The sequence below is a fragment of the Lissotriton helveticus genome, chromosome 1_1 (assembly GCF_964261635.1).
Source record: "Lissotriton helveticus chromosome 1_1, aLisHel1.1, whole genome shotgun sequence".
Classification (NCBI taxonomy): Eukaryota; Metazoa; Chordata; class Amphibia; order Caudata; family Salamandridae; genus Lissotriton; species Lissotriton helveticus.
In genome coordinates, this window is record NC_136057.1 from 1,794,849,491 (window position 1) to 1,794,856,335 (window position 6,845).

Consider the following 6,845-nt stretch of genomic DNA (forward strand, 5'->3'; position numbering starts at 1 on the left):
GTTGAAGGCGGGCTCGCCCCAGACAGTCGTCAGCCACCTCCAGACGACGGCGGACCTCCTGCACCAGCTGGGGTTCTCCATCAATGTGCCGAAGTCACACCTGTACCCCTCTCAGAAGCTCCTCTTCATCGGAGCGGTTCTGGACTCGGCGCGGTTTCGGGTTTATCCGCCCGAACAGCGGGTCCGGGATATTCAGGCTCTGATTCCCATCTTTCAGCCGTTATCCCGGGTTTCGGTCAGGTTGACGCTGCGGCTTCTGGGGCTGATGTCCTCCTGCATCCTACTGGTGCATCACGCCAGGTGGCGGATGCGGGCTCTGCAGTGGGACCTGAAGTTTCAGTGGGCCCAGCATAAGGGCAACCTATCCGACCACGTCCTGATCTCGGAGGGCACTTCGAGACAGCTGCAGTGGTCGCTTACGGACCGCGATTGGGTCAGTGGCAGATCCCTCTCCCTTCCCCAACCGGAGCGCGTAGTTGTGACGGACGCGTCCCTCCAGGGCTGGGGAGGCCACTTGGGAGAGGCGGAGATCAGAGGCCTCTGGTCTCCGGCGGAGACCCGGCTCCACATCAACCTGTTGGAGCTCCGGGCGATTCGTCTGGCACTGAAGGCATTCCTCCCCTCTGTCCGGGGGAGTGTAGTGCAGGTATTCACGGACAACACCACCGCCATGTGGTACTGCAACAAACAAGGCGGGGTGGGGTTGTGGATCCTTTGTCAAGAGGCTCTTTGCCTTTGGCAATGGCTGGAACGCCAGGGCGTGACCCTGGTGGCTCAACACCTGGCAGTTTCTCTGAACGCCAGGGCGGACGAGCTCAGTCGTCGGTGCATGATGGATCACGAATGGCGTCTGAACTCGGACGTGGCGCAAGGCATCTTTCAGCGATGGGGAGGGCCTTGGTTAGATCTATTCGCCACCGAAGAGAACGCGCAATGTCATCAGTTCTGCGCGTTGGAATTTCCAAGGCGGCACTCGCTCGGAGACGCTTTTCGTCGCGAGTGGAGTTGCGGTCTGTTGTACGCCTTTCCGCCTATACCACTTCTGCCCAGAGTGCTGAAGAAGATCAAGCGCGACCGGGCCCAAGTCATCCTTGTGGCTCCGGACTGGGCACGAAGGTACTGGTATCCAGAGCTACTCAGTCTGTCAGACGATCCCCCGGTTCGTCTGCCTCTTCAGGAGGACCTTCTGTCGCAGCAGCAAGGGACGGTCCTCCACCCGAACCTGTCCAGTCTCCACCTCCATGCTTGGAGATTGAGCGGCGACAGTTGAGGCCATTTGACTTGCCTCCTGAAGTTTGTAACATCATTCTGGCAGCCAGGCGTCCCTCCACAAAGTCGGTATACGCCTGCAGGTGGAACAGATTTGTGGCATGGTGCACAGCAAAGGCTGTGGATCCCCTCAATGCCCCTCTTTCTGAAGTCCTTCTCTTCCTTCTTTCTCTTGCCCAGCAGGGCTCTGCTCTGGGCACTATCAAGGGCTACCTTTCTGCCCTTTCAGCCTTTCTCAGGCTGCCTGATCAACCTTCTTTGTTCAAGTCCCCTATTGTCAATAGATTTCTTAAGGGCCTCACACACACGTTTCCTCCTGTTCCGTTTGTGATGCCTCAGTGGGACTTGAACCTTGTTCTTACCTTTCTGATGTGCGCTCCCTTTGAGCCACTTCACAACTGTCCTCTTCGCCTTCTGACCTTAAAGACTGCTTTCCTGGTTGCCATCACCTCTGCCAGGAAAGTGAGTGAGCTCCAGGCCCTTTCTTGTACCCCACCTTTCCTTTCTGTCCATCCGGACAAAGTGGTGCTGCGTACCAAACCTTCTTTCCTGCCCAAGGTTGTCACGGCCTTCCACATCGGGCAGTCTATCACCTTGCCAACCTTCTTCCCGCCACCGCATCCCTCTAAAGAGGAAGAGCGGCTCCACCGTCTGGACCCAAAACGTGCGCTCTCATTCTACTTGGATCGCACACGCCAGTTCCGGGTGGATGACCAACTCTTTGTTGGTTACGTGGGCGCGAAGAAGGGGAAAGCGGTGCACAAGAGAACCATCTCCTGTTGGATCATCCTGTGTATCCAGGCATGCTACTCCTTGGCTAGGAAGGAGCCTCCTGCTGGATTGCGGGCTCCTTCTACCCGAGCCATGGCGACTACCACTGCCCTGGGCCGGGGAGTGCCTTTACAAGACATCTGTCAGGCAGCTACGTGGGCCTCGCTGCACACGTTCGCAATACACTACTGCCTGGACAGCCAAGTCCGGAGGGATGGCTTCTTTGGCCGATCCGTCCTCCGGGACTTTCTGGTGTGATTTTGATTCGCAGACCCACCACCGGGGTTGGTATTGCTGGGTTATCTATTCTAAGGTAAGGAATCTAATAATAACGTGTCTCTTTCAGATGCACAAGTTACTACTTGTGTAACGATATATCTGTAAGAGACATTAGTTAGTATTAGATTCCTTACCGACCCACCCATCCTCCCCGTTCTGCGAACCAATATCTAGGGTTAGGGTTGTCCCCTTTCAGGGCCCTAGTTTCAATGGCACCAGTGTTGGTTTTTAACATGGCTCTGCGTTTCTGGCGCGGAAAAGCTGTGTCTAAGAACTGACGTCAGCACGCGGAGGTGGCATCTAAGTACTCCGACGACGTCATCACGGCGCCCACGACGCCGACGACTGACGCGGAGCCGCAGACGACGCCTACCGACGCGCAAGGGTACTGCTACGCAAAAATTTCCGGATCCAGTCTGACGCCTGGGGATATTCTAAGGTAAGGAATCTAATACTAACTAATGTCTCTTACAGATATATCGTTACACAAGTAGTAACTTGTGCTTTAGGGCACCCCCTCGCCTTGTATGTGACCCTTTCAGCAGCCATGTACAGATCTATGCCCCTCCGCCATTCCTCCAACTGGGGTTGCTCTGGCGTCCCCCATTTCCTGGCCACATCCCTCTTAGCGACAACCAGGGCCAGTACCAGGAATATCAACTGTGGACGTGGTAGGTCCACATCATTCGTCATGCCAAGGAGGACAACCTTTGGGTCGGTCTGCAGGGCAGTTTCCAGTACCTCCCCCCAAAAGACCTGTATGCTCGTGCAGGAACAAAGGATGTGAAAGAAATTCCCCTCTTCATGTCCACACCGCAGGCAACATGGATCGGATCAGTCAGGCTCTATCAAAATAGGTCCTGTGCAGGACATCGAATTGGATGAGCCTTAAATGTGATTTAATCGCTACTTCCCTCGGGTGCATCAAGACCGTGCCCCAGTCTACTTCATCCATTTCCCCGACATCTCGTTCCCAGATGTTCCTGAGTTTCCCAAGGCCATCTGACAGGTTATTCATTAACGTCCTGTAGGTCAAAGACACAGCCCTATTAGGGATGAGGTCTTGCAACAGCCGTCCCTCCAATGGGGCATACTCTGAGCGCCTCTGTCAAAGCCCCTTCGGCCCTCCAGGCATGTTTCAATTGGATGTACCTATAGTGTGTGCAGTGGAGCCCATATTCCTTCTGCAGTGCTGCAAAGGACTGCAGATCCCCCCTTTTCACTACATCGCCTAATGTGGAGATACTGATAGCATCCCAAGTCTGGAATCCCTTCAGCTTGTTTAGTTATTTTAACCAGGCACATTTCCATAAGGTGGTTTGCTTCGTTGACTTACCCTCCCACCCCATAACCTTTGTTGCCCTTGTCCAAGCCCCCAGTGTAACTCTCGTGGCCAGAAGCAATCTTTTGCCCCCCTTGCCTCCATATAGGTAGTGTAGGCATGTGTATCTCGCCATGGTGTGTCGTTCTAATGCACACGTGGGATGTGTGGCCGGGGCAAGTGTTCACTCATTTATGGGTGCCAGGTTTTCTGCCCAGTAATACGCTTCTATGTTGGGAAGTGAGATCCCCCGTCATATTGATGTCGCTGTAAAGTCGTTAATGCTATCCGAGGCTGCTTTCCCAGCCACAAGAAGGCTCTCAATTCTGCATCAATATCTTGGAAGACCCGTCGCTTGAGGGGGAAATACTCGTTCTGGAAAGCGTACAGGAATCTAGGGAGCGATATCATTTTAAACATGGCCGCACGGCCTAGCAGTGTGAGTGGGAGTAGCCTCCACCGCGCCGTCTCAAATTATTCATTATGCGTTTGACATTCCTTACGTAGGACAGAGCGCTGTCCGTAGTTACAAAAATCCCTAGATACACAAAACCCTCATCAGACGTCTGCAGCCTCCCCGGGAGAGTGGGCCATCGTCCCTCCCCTGTAGGATCATAGAGAATAAATTTATGCCAGTTTATCTGGTATCCAGCTCTGGCACCGTACTGTGCTAACTCCGTGAACAATGCTGGAATCATAGTGGCCGGGTGGGAAACATACAGCAGAACATCGTCTGCATATAAGGGGATATTCTCCTCTCTGGTGTCTCCCTGCCCCAGTCGAAACCCCCTGATTTCCTCATTTTTTCGCACCGCGCACGCCAGCACCTCTATGGTCAGTGCGAATAGCAGCTGGGACAAGGGGCATCCCTTCCTGGTGCCCCGCCGTATAGGGAAGTCTTCCGACAGTACCCCGTTGACCCTCCCCCCCCTTGCCCTGGGGTTGGTGCAGAGCAGCCTCACCCACTTGGGACCAAAGCCGAAACGAATCAACACCCCCTCTAAAAAGGGCCAATGTACAGCGTCAAACGCTTTTTCTGCATCGAGGGACAAAAATAGGTACGGCTCTTCCCAGTGTCGAACCTCCATTAACCAATTATGGGTCCGTCGAAGGTTGTATCTGGTCGCCCTGTCTGGCAAAAAACCTGTTTGGTCCAAGTGCACCAGGGCCGCAATTACCCAGTGAAGGCGGAGAGCCAGTATCGTTGCTAGGAGTTTCGCCTCCACATTCAAAAGCGAAATGGGCCTATAGGACGCACAATCGTCGGGGGTTTACCTTCCTTATATATGGGGACAATAGTGGCTTGACGGAGATCCAGCGGTAGCTCACCCTCTGCCACTGCATCCTCGAAGAGCCCCAATAGATGGCGGGACAATAGATCTGCAGTTTTTAAAAAAAAATCCGCAGGGAAACCATTGGGTCCCGGGGACTTCCCCGCCCTGAGTTTACCTAGGGCCTCCCTAACTTCATCAACCGTAATGTCTGCGTCCAACTCACATTGGTTGTCTTCCGTAAGAGTCGGGAGCTCAATAGGACTCATATATTGGAGCGCCTCCTCCTGCATCCCCAGATCCCTAGCCTCATAGAAGGCACGGTAGTATGTCGCAAAAGATTCTGTAGTAGGGGATCTCTGTGTATAGTCATAATCTAGTGAATAGTCCCGCCCATGTGCGTGGACCCCGGAGCAATCAAAAAGAACCTCTTAAGTTGTCAAAACATGCAGAACTACACAGACACTTAAGAGAGAATTTAAAGACAGATAATGCAGCCTTTATCCACAGGCTACACTGTCCAGTACTTCAACTATAAAATCCACAAACAGCACAGCCTGTCCAGATTTTTCTACAGAGAAAAACCTTGCCTTTAACATCAAAACCCTCTGGAATGATAGAGAGGAAGAAGTGGACAGACAAGCCCCATAGGCTGCCATTATGTGGCTCAGAACAGGATACTGTGCCTTTAAGAGAACTTTCCAGAAGTCTCACAGTATCCCAGAATGCACTGCAGGTCCCTTTTACTTTCAGTTCTTTTTTCCGGCTCCTGCAAGCAGAACCCTGGAGCATTGAGCTCTCCCTTTCCAAGGGTTTATTGGTGATTTTTTCACTTTTTTCAAATTGTTTGAGTGCTTTTCTTGAAGTACTTTGGTGTTTCTTCCTTGTGTTTGTCTTGGTGCACTCTTTATTTGTCAATATGCCTGCATTGTTTGACAAATGCCCAGTGTGCTCGAGGAAGAAGGCCAAGTCGGACCCACACGAGGTGTGCATCATCTGCCTTTCCTCATCTCATGTCCCAGAGGAGTGTGACATCTGCCTAGAAAAGAAGGCAGATCACCGGGCTTGGTGTACTCTAAAAGTGTATACGCCTTCTAGGCCGAAGTCTGTTACGCCCCCTCCTCCATTACCCAGGGGACCACCTCCAAGAGCTCCCACCCCGCCTCCACTTCCACCTCAACCTCAACCTCTACCTCAGCCTCAGCTTCCTGCTGACAGGCCTCCTCCGGTTCCCCCGAGGACGGCTTCGCTGCCTCGATATCAGACACCCCCTAAGGGGACCCCTCGGCTGAGGGCCCCTGTCGAACCAAAGTCGCCCGCTCCTGTGAGGCCGGCAGAACGCCCGAAACCAAGGAGGTCGCGATCTCGCTCCGGTCGGATGGGGAGGTCGCGGAGTCTTCACAGGTCCTCAACGAGATCAAGATGGCGTCACAGGAGGCGAAGATCACGGTCCCACACGGGCTCTTCCGTTACCAGAACCTACTCACCGACTTTGTCTGAATCCCCGGGGACGAGAGTATCTCCGGTGAACGGCATCACCACGTTCCAGGATGTTCTCCTGAAGGGTGCAGCTAAGTTGGGTATCATGGTGACGGTGCCTACTCCCACGACGTCCATGATTTTCGAGACACTGCATAAAAAACACCTGTCTCGACCTTTACTGCCTCTAGTGCCAGGACTGGTAGAGTTCACAGAGGAGTTTTCTAACACCTGCAGTGACGAAGGCTGCTCCCTCCCGGCTCCTTAAGAAATATAGGGCCCCGGAATCTGACCCGACCTTTCTTCGGATGGATCCGACTCCGGACTCTGTCATAGTGATGGCGGCTAGGAAGCAACATGCCACCTCCCCGTCTTCTACTGTACCTCCTGATAAGGAGAGCCGATGGATCGACTCGGCAGGCAGAAAGGCCTGTGGGTCGCCCTCTACTGCGATG